Below are 15,447 nucleotides of genomic sequence, written 5' to 3' on the forward strand. Positions count from 1 at the left end.
TGTGTAGTCAATCTGGCTCCCAAGTAAAAAATTCAAGAAATATAAACTACCGTTCAAAAGTTTGGGGTCACTTAGAAATACCCTTGTTTTTTAAAGAAAAGCACATTTTTTGTCCGTTAAAATAACATCAAATTGATCAGAAATACAGTGTAGACATTGTTAATGTTGTAAGTGACTATTGTAGCTGGAAACGGCAGATTTTTAATGCAATATCTACATAGGCGTAGAGTCCCATTATCAGCAACCATCACTCCTGTGTTCCAATGGCACGTTGTGTTAGCTAATCCAAGTTTATCATTTTAAAAGGATAATTGATCATTAGGAAACCCTTTTGCAATTATGTCAGCACAGCTGAAAACTGTTGTTCTGATTAAAGAAGCAATAAAACTGGCCTTCTTTAGACCAGTTGAGTATCTGGAGCATCAGCATTTGTGGGTTCAATTACAGGCTCAAAATGGCCAGAAACAAAGAACTTTCTTCTGAAACTTGTCAGTCAATTCTTGTTCTGGGAAATGAAGGCTATTCCATGCAAGAAATTGCCAAGAAACGAAAGATCTTGTACAACGCTTTGTACTACTCCCTTCACAGAACAGCACAATCTGTCTCTAAACAGAATAGAAAGAGGAGTGGGAGGCCCCGGTGCACGACTGGGCAAGAGGACAAGTACATTAGAGTGTCTAGTTTGAGAAACAGACGCCTCACAAGTCCTCAACTGGCAGCTTCATTAAATAGTACCCGCAAAACACCAGTCTCAACGTCAACAGTGAAGAGGCGACTCCGGGATGCTGGTATTCTAGGGAGAGTTCCTCTGTCCAGGGTATGTGTTCTTTTGCCCATCTTAATATTTTATTTTTATTGGCCAGTCTGAGATATGGCTTTTTCTTTGCAACTCTGCCTAGAAGGCCAGCATCCCGGAGTCAACTCTTCACTGTTGACGTTGAGGCTGGTGTTTTGTGGGTACTATTTAATGAAGCTGCCAGTTGATGACTTGTGAGGCGCCTGTTTCTCAAACTAGACACTCTAATGTACTTGTCCTCTTGCTCAGTCGTGCACCGGGGCCTCCCACTCCTCTTTCTATTCTGTTTAGAGACAGATTGTGCTGTTCTGTGAAGGGAGTAGTACACAGCGTTGTACCAGTTTCGGTGGCGCCTCTGGTGCGGGGATCGTCGGCGGAAGCTACGGACCGTAAATCATCGCCGGAGGAATCGAACCGTGGATCGTCGCCGGGGACTCCGGACCGTAGATCGTTGCCGGGGACTCCGGACCGTAGATTGTCACCGGGAACTCCGTACTGTAGATTGTCGCCGGGGACTCCGGACCGTAGATCGTCGCAGAAGGCTCCGGACTGGGAACCCCTGCTGGAGACTCCAGACCGCAGACTGTCGCTGGAGGCTCTGGACCGCCAACCGTCGCTGGAGGCTCTGGACTGCCAAGCGGCGCTGGAGGCTCTGGACTGCCAACCGTCGCTGGAGGCTCTGGACTGCCGACCGCCGACCTTGGATCGTATCTGGAGGCTCCGGGCCATGGATCGTCACTGGAGGCTCCGGGCCATGGATCGTCATTGGAGGCTCCGGGCCATGGATCGTCACTGGAGGCTCCGGGCCATGGATCATAACTGGAGGCTTCGGACCATGGATCAAATCAAATCAAATCCAAATCAAATCAAATGTTATTTGTCACATACACATGGTTAGCAGATGTTAATGCGAGTGTAGCGAAATGCTTGTGCTTCTAGTTCCGACGATGCAGTAATAATCAACAAGTAATCTAACCTAACAATTCCACAACTACTACCTTATACACGCAAGTGTAAAGGGATAAAGAATATGTACATAAAGATATATGAATGAGTGATGGTACAGAACGGCATAGGCAAGATGCAGTAGATGGTATAGAGTACAGTCTATACATATGACATGAGTAATGTAGGTTATGTAAACATAAAGTGGCATAGTTTAAAGTGGCTAGTGATACATGTATTACATAAAGATGGCAAGATGCAGTAGATGATTTAGAGTACAGTATATACATATACATATGAGATGAGTAATGTAGGGTATGTAAACATTATATTAAGTGGCACTGTTTAAAGTGGCTAGTGATACATTTTTACATAATTTCCATCAATTCCCATTATTAAAGTGGCTGGAGTTGAGTCAGTATGTTGGCAGCCGCCACTAAATGTTAGTGGTGGCTGTTTAACAGTCTGATGGCCTTGAGATAGAAGCTGTTTTTCAGTCTCTCGGTCCCTGCTTTGATGCACCTGTACTGACCTCGCCTTCTGGATGATAGCGGGGTGAACAGGCAGTGGCTCGGGTGGTTGTTGTCCTTGATGATCTTTATGGCCTTCCTGTGACATCGGGTGGTGTAAGTGTCCTGGAGGGCAGGTAGTTTGCCCCCGGTGATACGTTGTGCAGACCTCACTACCCTCTGGAGTGCCTTACGGTTGTGGGTGGAGCAGTTGCCGTACCAGGCGGTGATACTGGAGGCTCCGGGCCATGGATCATCACTGGAGGCTCCGGGCCATGGATCATCACTGGAGGCCGGGTGCATGGAGCTGGCACAGGATATACTGGACCGTGGAGGCGCACTGGAGGTCTGGAGCGTAGAGCTGGCACAACTCGTCCTGGACAAAGGACCACCTTCGCATGGCAAGTGTAGGGAGCTGGCACAGGACGCACTGGGCTGTGAAGGCGCACTGGAGATACAGTACGTATGGCCGGCGCAGGATATACTGGGCCGTGGAGGCGCACTGGAGGTCTGGAGCGTAGAGCTGGCACAACGCGTCCTGGACAGATGCCCACTTTAGCACGGCAAGTGCGGGGAGCTGGCACAGCATGCACCGGGCTGTGGATGCGCACTGGAGACACAGTGCGTATCACCGCAAAACATGGTGCCTGCCCGGTCACACGCTCCCCACGGTGAGTACGGGGAGTTCGCTCTGGTTCAAACCCTGGCTCCGCCAACCACCCCGTGTGCCCCCCCAAAACATTTTTTGGGGGCTGCCTCTCGGGCTTCCGTCGTGGTCGCGAACCCTGGTGTCGTCGTTGTTCCTCCCTTGCTGCCTCCGTCTGCTCCCATGGAAGGCGATTCTTTCCGGCCTGGATCTCCTCCCACGTCCAGGATCCCTTACCGTCCAAGATATCCTCCCATGTCCAGGATGTCTGCTCCGCCTGGCCACGCTGTTTGGTCCATTTGTGGTGGGATCTTCTGTTACGTTCGTCAATGGTAGGATCGAACCAAGGTGCAGCGTGGTAGGTGTACATTTTTATTTATTAAATGAACACCAAAAAAATAACAAATACAAAACGAAACGTAACGTCTAGTAGGGATAAACAGCACAGTACCAAAAACAATATGCCACAAACTATAGATGGAAAAAGGCTGCCTAAGTATGATCCCCAATCAGAGACAACGATAGACAGCTGCCTCTGATTGGGAACCATACCCGGACAACAAAGAAATAGAAAACATAGGTTGCCCACCCTAGTCACACCCTGACCTAACCAAATAGAGAATTAAAAGGATCTCTAAGGTCAAGGCATGACAACACTATATTTCTGATCATTTTGATGTTATTTTAAAGGACAAAACATTTGCTTTTCTTTCAAAAACAAGGACATTTCTAAGTGAACCCAAACTTTTGAACGATAGTGTGTATATATATATATATATATATATATATATATATATATATATATATATATATATATATATATATATATATATATATATATATATATACAGTATATATCCTAAGAATTGTGGCCTTTTTTAAAAGTCAGCAAAGCATTACATAAATCATCCCTATGAGCTCGCATGACAGGGTGTTGTGGAGGAGTCTGAGTCGGCATATAGCATGTTAGCCTCTAATCACGAGCCACAGGTGACTGAGAGCATGTTATTATCATCCCAGAGAGAGCCTTGGTCTAAGAGGAAGTTCCACCTGCACATTGGAGAGTGGAGACAGAAGTATGGGCCTCGCCAATGCAAACAGACCATACTCTCAAATAGGTTGAACTGCTGAAGATAAGAGGAGATCTGGATGGTCAGATACATGGTCGCAGGGTAGGAAAGAAACAACTCCTTATGAAGAATGCACAAAAAATATGGTTGCTACTAGAACCTCAGAGGAAAAGAAGAGCAGGGTACTAAGTACTTGAGTGTGTTCACTCTCTCTAAAGTCCAACCTGGTTCAAGCATATTCATGAAACATTGGTTCTTACTGTACAATTTGCAATTAGCTATTTCTGGTTCTGCATGTTTTACAACTGATCTATTCGACCTGAGGACTAGTGCATAGATCTAATGAGATGTGCCAGACTGTACAAGCGTATCCATGCCACATAACAGGGGGGATGGGAGGAGGGGAAAAAAAGAGAGAGAGAGAAAAAGCAAGAGAGTGGGGTGAGAGAGGGAATGGACACAAAACATGTTGGAGAGCAGAACAAATCACATGAAAAAGGTAGGATTTTCACGTTTGAGTCATGATTTTGGACCTGTGTCCACAGTAGATAAACAACAAAAAGCCATCAAGTTCCTTTCCACTGCCTCAATTCCTCTGACAAGTGTAAGCTTGAAGACAAACAACGAGAAGCTAGCTAAACCTCAGTTTTGGGTTGTAGCGTAGTGAAATTCTCCTCAAATATAAATGTAGTTTCCGTGAAACCAGCAAAATTGCCTGCAGTGGCTTGCAAAGGGCATTCAGTCTTTCAAGTGACTGGATAGCAGAAGGAGTATGTCATGGAGCAAAGATGGGTGAAACATTTTCAACAGAACAGTCATTTCTAGACACAGGGAACATCATAATGGACAATCGAGCACTAGCTCTGCTTATGATGTCATAGATGCTCCTGTGTGGTCAGATGTGGTTGCTTCATAGGCAATGCAATGACCAGTGGTGAAAAGTCCATGGAAATAATGTGAGGTTCACAGCTGTATTCTGGAGTTAGTTCCAAATGACTAACAGTTCACATTAGAAGTCTAGATAGGGGTGGTCCTATCAATGCAAACCACAATTGCGATAAGGAATGCACAGATCCACAGAACGAGACAAACAAAGGAATGCATCAAAGGATCCCTCATATGGAACTCAATGAAAGAGGAATGAAATTAAACAAGCTAGCACAGACTTTTCAAGCAAAGTTTTACATGTTTATTTTGTCTGAGACTCCATTTCAGTCCCAAAAATATTTGTCTTATCAATGTAAAAAATAAAATGTGCTTCTTCAACGTTAGTTGATTAAGTGAACCCGCCATGTTGGCGTTGCAACAAAATCCTGGATCCCGTAATCCAACCTGTCATAGGTTTAAGCCGACAGAAGGGTGGCCATGGCTCCTGAAAAAATGTCAACATCTATCTCACACACTACTGTCTGTCCACATCTCACGATGCAATCAGAGTCATTAAAGTAGTGCAGAAAGAGCTGTGTGCTGCACCCTAGAGAAAACATGTTGGGGCCTGAAAACCTGTGACAGCTGATACAACTTTTCACACCATTATTGTCCAATAAAAAAACAGAGACAGGCGATACTTGAGGGCTAATCCTCGATCTTAGCATACTGTATAATGATTACATTAATCACTAACAGTTACACAGTAAATGGATGTTGCAACTGCACAGGAATTCGCCAACATACATGGCTTTCCTTGAGGCATGAATGTATTGAATAAGTCATATCAAATTGATTTCTATTTGTCTCAAGCATTTTCTTTTTAATCAATGGCCTTCACTTTAGTATAACCAGAGATAATAGAGTACTGTACTTGAGTTTATAATTTGCAGCCTGCTCCCTGATTGTGCATACTCTCATCATTCTACATCTGGGCAACTGTAATTTGACCCAGAATCCACTAAGTATACAAACTGTAATTTTACCCAGAATGCACTAAGTATACAAACTGTAATTTGACCCAGAATGCACTAGTATACAAACAAAGACTAAAGAGGGCAGAAGTTTACCCAGGACTTTGAGGGTTTAGTGTCCATAAAGGATGGTGATACATTTCCAAAAGCCAACATTCATAGTAATCCTCCTGATCTTACATTTAACAGACGCTCTTATCCAGAGTGACGTACAAATTGGAAAGTTCATACATATTCATCCTGGTCCCCCCATGGGAATTGAACCCTGGTCCCCCTGTGGGAATTGAACCCACAACCCCGGCATTTCTAGCGCCATTCTCTACCAACTGAGCCACACAGGTTTTATTTGTTTCGTATAACCGATAGGTTTATGGAGGTTATTTTTTCCTAAAGGCACTTTCCTGTGTGGAAAGCTGTGGTTATGGACGGAAAAATATAAAGGCATAAAATGTGTGGGTCATAAGGCTGTTTGAATCCTTCCTGCAGATTTGAAGTGTAGATTAGGAGCTGGTTGAAGTGACAGATTGCATATGGTTTTCTAGGGCACATGGTCAAAGGGGAAAAGGAAAAAGGTGCCTACGAGGGGCTTATGTATATCACCATGCATACTGCATCTCCAACAGTACAGGGACCATAGAGATAAAACTAGCTATGCAAAACGAGTGTTTTATCTCTATGACTGGGCCCGCTAGCTTGGCCAACAATTAGTCCCTGATGTTGGGCCGAGTGGTCGTCCCCATGCAGCACCTCTCCACACGCGCCGATCGGGGACAGGGCTGTCAACGTGAGAGCTCATTAGCACGGCCTCTTGGAAAGAAAGCTGCGACAGGCTTGGAGGGCGGCCCCAGGAGGGACGGAGACCGCCAGCACGGGTCAATGGGGGTAATGTTTCCACATCGTCTGCCGAAAACCTAATCATTATTTACCTAAGCCCAACCCTTGCTGTTAGCGCCATCTACCCAACACCAGGTGGGTTTCTTTCTCTCTTTTTGTCTGTCTTGTTCTCTCTCTATCTCTGGAATGACAACAGCACATGCCATATAGATCATAGGATAATGAAGTCAAACAAATACCCCTGTGAAACTTTTTCTAATACAATGCTGTATCACCTATCAGGAACCGTACAACATTACTGTGTGGAGTGACAGACCTGTGCCTCCCTGCCTGTTCTCTCTTGGTCTGTTTCAGTATCAGCACGTGTCAACACCTATTTAATTCTGTGGAGGGTACAGCATGTTTCATCCTCGCTCAGGGGACAAATGCTTGGCTAGTCAGAGGGCCTCCGACTCACAGCAGAAATATTTCATTCACAGACTGTCAATGCCTCCACTCCACTTGCGGATGCACCTGTGCCGTAGTCCTGAGACTTTTAATCAATCATGATTCCTATTTCTGACGCGTCACAAGAACAGTCTGTTTGGTGAACCCTGACACCATGCATCCAAAGCATACATAGCGTATTATGTTTGTAGGGAGTGTCTCCTGTTAATCTGATGTCTCTTTTGTCACTTTTGGCTCCATGTGTTATGACTTCATTGCCTAAATCAAGAGCCCAGTGTTCTAGAACCCAATTGTGTGTTTGAGGAGAGGAAAGTGCTGCTATCCTATGGACTGTCCGGTGGCTCCTCTCCAGTAGCAGCTGTAACCAGGCTCCCTCCACACAGGTCTAGGGTCCAATATGTAATCCAGGCCAAGTGGTGAACTTTGGAGTTGACCGTTAAGCTCCTGCGCGTCTAAATACTGGATTCAGCACATCCCTTCAAAGGCTGTTAAGCTCCTGCTGTCTTATCTGCTCCTCTTTGAAGTACTACACTTCCATGACCATGACCATGTCTCCTGTAGCTCCACAATAGGCCTGTCAGCAAGCACAATACTCAGGACAAGTAGTGGGTGAGAGAAGGACTGACTGAACTTCAATTTGAAACTAATTTGTTACTTTTCGAGAAGAAATAACTACAAACATTTGAAAGGATCCAGTTTCCTTCAAAGTGTTACTGGCAGCATAGCCTTAATTTCTAGGCTATTTCACAAGGAAAGTGTCACACTTGGCAAACTCAGTGAATTTAAGGAATGAGTTGCCTATATTTTCAACTACAACAAAAAGCATGGTAGCTGCTGGCGTCAACACAATTGAAGTTTTCAAAAATGCTACATTAGAAAAACGATGACTGAACATACTAGCTAGCTAGCTAAGTCATAGTCCTTGAAATGTCACCTGTCATTCAGGTGTAACCAGAGCTATATGTGTTAGCTAGCATATACTTGTTCCACTGTGCCCAAGCCCACTCTTTGATAAAATGATATCCACAAGATTACGGTGTCTGGCTACAAGACTACTGGCAGCAGCAACAACAAAAAAGACATTTAGAAGATACATTTGCATCTGCTTTTGTTTGTGTCAACTAAAAATCGGAAGAGCTCCAAAGATACTCTCAAACAATGTTGGCAAACATTGCTGTTTCCCTGAATCTTGAAGGACAGTGAGGGCAAGGGGACAACACATGGATGCCCCCTGCCCTCCCCCTTATGTGATAGCACAAAAGGGGAGCATTTGCGTCACCCCACATTTATGCAGTCCACAGTTCCTCCCTTTCCTGTCTCTGTCAGTAATCCAGCCCCCCAAAACTCATTCCCTCAAAGTGGAGGTCATGTGTGCTGTAATGGTACAAAATGAGCGAGGGAGCATTAGAGAGCTATTTTGCAAAAAAAGAGAGGGCAATCTATGGACACCCTCCTGTCACATTCCAACACCTGTTTCAAATGGGCTTACTCTTTTGATTTACACAATAAGCACTGGATTCCTTTGCAATTACTAAAACTTCTTGCACTACTATTTATATCCTACAGCTGTTTTCCAGCATTGGATTGGCTTATGACAGAACATCATTTTATTTATTTTTATTTTTTACATGCATGTTTGTTTTTGCCAGACCCAAATCCTGGTTTAACAGACCTTCAGAAAGGTTGCCGTGTTTAGATATAGATTTCACACACATTAAAGTCAAGTACAGTCAAGGCACATCCAGAATCCTATGTTTAATTGAACATTCTTTATTAAAATCAGAACATAGAAAATGTAACACTGAACTCTAAAACAACAGTACATAGTATCCAAGTCCACAAGAGCTTGAGTCTACGGGCCAAGAGACCAGTGAAAAGTGAGCCAATCAAAGTGAGGCCCAGCGACACCAGACATGATGAATGGCTCTCTAGATTTACACAGTCGCTGGCTACATCTTCACTCAGTAAAAGGCTTGAAGAATGGTGCATTGGGTTCCAAGAATTTACTTCAGTTCGAGTACAGTGGATACAGAGGCCTAGCACCAGGCCCTCCATGCCTATACACCATGCCTGTCTGAAAAAGACTGTCTCTACCTCTGGCAGGAGGCCAAGAATCTTCAGAATGGAGGCTTAATAACCCGCGGGCTGACAGCTGCATGGATTAGCTCCCCTTGCCTGCTGTCATTGACGCCCCCTGTATTGTGCCTTTCCCTGTAAAAGTGGCACCAGATTTAGGAAGGAAGTTAGGGAGGGGAGAGGGAGGTGGATAACATTCTAAAGTCAAGTCAGGTGCTTCTGCTTTTGAAGTCCTGGTGACAGGCACAAGTGCTGTGTGGCTGGCAGTATACAATATATATATGGTATAAATAGTATATGATCAGTCTGATACTTTCTCTGACTGTCAGTGGGGCTGACATTGATAATAAAAGAGAACTCTGCCCCTTGCTCACCTGAGAGCTACTTGTCTTTTTCATGCAGTGCCACATTGTCTTTGATGTGGTGAGGTAAAATTCAAGGATTCAAAAAGAGTGCTGTCCGGAGTAATGCAAAGAACATGCCAGGTTCTGCAATTTTCTTCCTGTATCATACAGCCTAGTACATCTAGGGTATTGTGTTTAGTCACAAAATAATTGGGGGAAAAAGAAACCCCAAGACAAAAACGACAAAAACATTTGAGAAATTATTTAACCATGGTACTGCTCATAAAATTAAATATGGCACCAACAGTAGCGGGCCTATATATTTTAAGTCTGCCACACTCACTGGTATCCCCAACAATCACTCTTCCCCCCTTCCCCCTCCTCTTAACCTCTAGGGCCCAGGCTGGCCCTCATTTGACCCCAGCAAAACTCACTGAGGCTGTCATGACAACCGTCTCAAGAGACCGGTTGTATTTGTGGTGAGTTGGAGCCTGGCAACTGCTTGAATGCCCCAAATCATTGATAACAAATTTAAGGCAGGGAGAGTGTCAGGGAAAGTGATGACGAACCATAGCCAGGTCCATATCTGAACATATATCTACATGACACCAGCTTTGTGGTTGGCTTCTGATGCACTGTGGATCACCTCCAGTTGTTACCCTACATCAAACGTCAAGATGGAACATTTAAAGGTAGACTCAGCGAAGTGATGTTGCCAAGAGCAGCACCATTGATATTGAGATGAGCGAGATGCAAGACTTCGCTCTCCCACAGTCACACACAGTATCTGCGCATGTGCATGGGTTTGCTTCACACTGTTCACAGCGTGGTAGCCAGGGCACCAAAACAGCGGAGAAGTTGAGCCTATGCTGTTTACTTTATGCATCTATGTCATATCATTGAGTCTACCTTCAATTAATGTACTTAGTTGTATATCTGCTACATAGAGAGGCATATTATAAGCATCATACATGTATAGCGCCTTATAAAATCTGTTTTATTTTTTGCATGATTTTGTTTTGTTTTCCCTGTGTTCCAGTTTCACCGTTTAGTTTTTCCAAGGTTCCCGTTTCCCCGTGTTTTTCCTTCAGGTTTTCGCTCTCAAAGTTACACCTTCTAAGTCGACAACAATGCTTAAACTACATCAGGAGACCACTTTTGAGGTCTAGGAATTTTCTTTTTAAATGTTGATTTTTGGGTGTAGTTACCCTTTAATTCCAGTGTGCACCTAGCAAGAGGCTGTTGTTTAGCTGTGTTTTTGTAGCACACATGTGATGGTAGAGTTTGCGAAACAAATACCCACTGGATAATCATGATATCATTCTGCCATGTAAGCATAGGCTACTTTGTAGTTAACATTTAATTTAGAAGGTTTTTGAGAAAGCTTTTCCATCTACCAGAAGACTTTCATTAGCATCATCGCTAACGGCTGCACAAAGGGGTAGACTTGCACCCACCGCACATACACATAGAGAGGGAATTATCGTTGCCTCTTACAGAAAGTTGCAGGAAATACGAATCACTGATGCATTTGGTTCATGCTTTATGATAAACTTGGCCAAATTAACACATTTTCAATACATTTAGTTTATTTCCTACTAAGTTCAATACATTTTTGATTAGTGTCGAATTCCGTTTTAATGTATGGATTCGGTGATTCCATCCACATTCTCCGCATCGCAGATTTTATAGAGTCCTTCTTATAATAAGACATTATAAAGGCTTATACGTGGTTATAACAAGTAATACAGCATTATACCTCTCTACTTTATGTAAAGTGTTACTAACTTTAATAACAACTTCCTTAGTATAGCACCTTCATACACGCAACACAAAATGATTTACATACAGTACAAAAATGACTGTGCCAGGACTCAACGATAAGTCAAAGTTGGATAGGTGGTTTTGCTAAATAAAATGAACCTACACTGGAGTATGAGAACCTACACAAAGCCTGTTTCTATTTCAAACAGAAGGGGAGATAAAGTTTTAGGAAACAGAATGGCTTTGAGTCAAGCAAGGCTCAACATGAGAGATTGGAGTATAGAGTATACAGAGAGATGCTAAACAAAAGTAAAAGTTTGCTGTTCAGATAAGAGGAAAACGTTCATAGAAGTGCATATTAACAAAAGACATTAATGACCATACAGATATGGATTATTTTAAATTCTGGTTCTGAAAATAATGCAATTTAAAAGCTGCAGAGAGACATTTCATAATCCTACACTCAATCTATTTAATACCCCTTTGCACTCCCATAATCTTTTCACTTCAAACTCAATTCCATAATTCATTCTATATTCCAATACACCTAACATATGATTTCTTTCATGTTTTCAAACTTTCAAATCTGACTTTCAAGCATTTACCTAACCTTAGCATATTTACAACTTTCTGAGGGCAAAGAAAATGCACGAATAATGCAGAATCCAACTTGTACATGGGATGTTGAGAAATAGAATGGAATATTCACAATTAATTTACACAATGATTCAAATTGGAAGCGACAATGTGATAAAAATATCAAATTAATTCCACAAATAGGGGCAAAAACTAACAACTGCCAGCATTATGACATGTGCAGTGTTAAAGCACCTGTCAAGACAACATAATGAGGTCTCATAGACATTCAGAATTGATAGGAGCTGTCTATAGCTGCGTTTGAAGCTAATGTCTGACTAGTACTACTAAAACGAGACATTAACATTTGCTGCATTGTCAAATGTCGAATATGAGAGGAAAATGTATTTGTGAAACAACCATGGCAATATGAAAGTGCACGGTGTTAATATGGTTACCGTGTTATTAATGGTATGTTTGTAGCGGTAGCTACAACGTAAATATTTAAGGGCCATAATCTGCATTTTAACCATTCAGATACATTTTCCATGGATTGCACGTGTGAGCAATTAAAGCTATCATTACTTTATTTCCCCCCCTTTTCCGCAACACATTTAAAATGCAAAACTATTACATGATTTCACTAAAATGATAGATGTCCAACCGTGGCTGTAAAGGGCGAAAACCACTGAGAGCTTTTTCATGTTTTTCCTCATGTATTTGTCGAGGCCCTCACACCTAGCACAAAGCTAGAACACTGTTTGACAAACTAAAATAGAAGGAGCAACTTAGAAAATGTAGCGGATTTTTTTTGTTGCTGTAAATTCATATAGATGTTTTTATTTTTTTTATTTCCTTGTCAGAAATTACAGTGTTCCTGCTGGTGTTTTTTCAGCTTTATGTAATTTGTTCATAAGGTACTGGTGTAGACTTACCAGTGTCATAGGGGATAGTGTGTAGGTAGGGAACAATTTGCAGCATGACCACAGGTCACAGAACCACACAACTTGTGAAGAACTAGTAGGCCTACACTGAACAAAGCCCCTATTTATCTCTTAGATTAAACACAACATAAACAGCACTATCAGACGGGGCCCTATACTAATAATAGTCTAGCTAAGAGGATAATAATATGTTCTGACATTATTTGAGTATGGGCAGATAGCCTATGTCACAAAAAGTGTTGTGCTTTTAACTTAAAATGCATTATTCATAAGCACGTCTGCCAGGGAGGCAGAGTATGAATTATACATAGGCCCACTAAGAGTGGAACATATAATGTGCATTTTGAAACCTCATCTCTGGTCCTCAAAAAGTTTGCTCATGAGTTTGTTTAATGAAAATAACATCACTCAGGTGGATGTGTACCTGCCATGTGGGGAGTGAATTCATACCCTAGTTTACTACCAGAATTATCAGTCAGATCAGTAAAGCTAAAATGAGATGATAGAGAACATAATAAACGCCCCATCATCAGGAAAGTTGGCATATTTGAAAATGTGGGGACTGAGGAAACGTCAGAGCATGTGGTATCATTTGCCATAATTTGATCATGTTGAGGGAGGCTGATGGGGCAAAACCTAAGGTTGAACCCCATCTTTGAAAGCTTAGTAAAGCCTTTATAACCTTTTTATACTGGTTTTTATAGATGCTTCATGTCATTCATAAGCGGCATATGCATGCTATAAGGATGGTAAGGGTTTTGCCACATTTGTCAAAGCAGTACACGTAGGTTTACACCTTTTTTATAACAACATTTCTATTGTATGATTTACAAATTATCTCTGACGTATGAAGATTTGATGAGTTATAAGCTTTATAAGTATAGCGTAGCCTATGCTCTAACTGCGACTGAAGATGTCAAAGGCCAATATGGACTACAATGGGGTTGAAAGAAAAGTAACTAGCCTAGTTTTGCAGACAAGAATGGGACTTTACCCGTGACAAAAGGTGCTCTAAACAGAAATGAATAACAAACTCACTTGCAATGCAGGTATGCCCAGTCGGCGTCGTCGATAGACAGTAGATGTCACATTCTGTGGCGTTGTTTAGCCTTCCCGAAAATGATAACGTTAGAAATCTGCCTCCAAACTAATAGTAGAACATGTGTATCACCGTAGGCAATGTAAACGTGTAATACTGCTTCACGTAGACCCACTGCTTGGTAAGGTTTCGCAAGTTGTCAAAAAGTTTGCTTCATGCAAAGAGAGCACTTTTCCTCAAATTACATGCATGGAAATTACGTGATGCTTTAGAAATCTCTCACGTTTTCATTTAAGTCATCTTCCTCTGAAAACTCCGGAATGACAAATCCAGGCATAGACAAATCCAGGAAATATTAACACTTAAAATAGTAAAATAGTCTGGCAGGTGTTAGGCTCTATGCGTTTGTTCTTCCTCCACCGCTCTCTGAGCTCTACTGTTCAAGCCGCTTGTCCCATTCTTGCTACCTCTCAAGCCAACCGTGTCACAGTTAATTAACTACCTCAGTGCCAGTCAGAGTGAAACTGTAGAACTGGCCGTTTTTCCCCTCTAGCAAGACCAACGTGAGACGCTCGTTCTGTCCTGTTTTTATTTGCATTTCAAAACTAAACTATATTGAAAAAATGTTTTATCAAATCTGTATAAAATGGGTAATCAGAAAAGACAATTTAATCCAGATAAATCTAAATGTGAATTACTGCCTTATAGTAATAAACAGACTTTTTAATTGACCACATGATGTACATGATAATTGTAATGTTAATAGGCCTAACAAACAATTGAAATAGGTAGCCTAACAGTTCCCTATGGTACCAACATTTTTAAAAAGCATGTATGTTTAGCAAACACTCCTAAGTAATTCACAGGGCCTCTCATCAACATGAAGTCTGTTGTCCCTTCTTAAGGAGTTTAGATGGATTTGACAATGAGGGAGAAAGGGAGGAATGAGAGAGGCCCCTGAGTTCATGCTGTGCAATTCAAGAAAGATATTGCTGCTGTCATTGTTCATTTGGCACGTTAGGGCACTGGGAAAAAGCCAGTGTCTGGGAATTCCAGAGATTCCTGCATGGCGGTCCAGCTTGGTGGCATGCACCCAGAATCACTTTGCTCCGCTGGAGTCTCCATAAAACGGGAGAGGAGAGACTGGGCAACCATGAGTGGGGAATAAGACGGGCATTCACACACTGAAAAGCCATTCGTACCCTGCCTGTGTACTCCCAAAACAAATCAGCAGTCTCCATTGCTCATTGTGCAAAATTGTACCGTAGCTAACCTTAAACACTACGAAGCAAGATCTTAGTGAAACGTCTTCCTTAGTGAATAACTGAAAGGCAATGACAAATGGGGGGTGCCCTGATGTCAACTGTGTTTATCTACTACACTTAGATAAAAAAGGTGCTATCTAGAACTTAAAAGGTTTCTTTGGCTGTCCCCATAGGTGAACCCTTCTTGGTACTAGGTAGAACCCTTTTGGTTCCAGGTAGAACCCTTTTGGGTTCCTTGTAGAACCGTTTCCACAGCCGAAGAACCCTTTTGGAACCCTTTAAAAAAAAAAG

At 42.4% G+C, this 15,447-nt stretch overlaps 1 protein-coding gene across 1 annotated transcript in view; it reads right to left on the minus strand.

The window, feature by feature from the left end:
- The window catches only part of LOC129860932 (semaphorin-3F-like), a 50,895-nt gene extending 36,541 nt beyond the window's left edge, over positions 1-14,354 (minus strand). Inside the window, exon 1 of the mRNA XM_055931863.1 lies at positions 13,891-14,354. The gene's annotated coding sequence lies outside the window, so the exon portion shown is untranslated. The remainder of the gene's footprint in view (positions 1-13,890) is intronic.
- Between the last annotated feature and the right edge of the window lie 1,093 nt (positions 14,355-15,447).

This window comes from Salvelinus fontinalis, chromosome 8 (assembly GCF_029448725.1).
Source record: "Salvelinus fontinalis isolate EN_2023a chromosome 8, ASM2944872v1, whole genome shotgun sequence".
NCBI classification, from domain to species: domain Eukaryota; kingdom Metazoa; phylum Chordata; class Actinopteri; order Salmoniformes; family Salmonidae; genus Salvelinus; species Salvelinus fontinalis.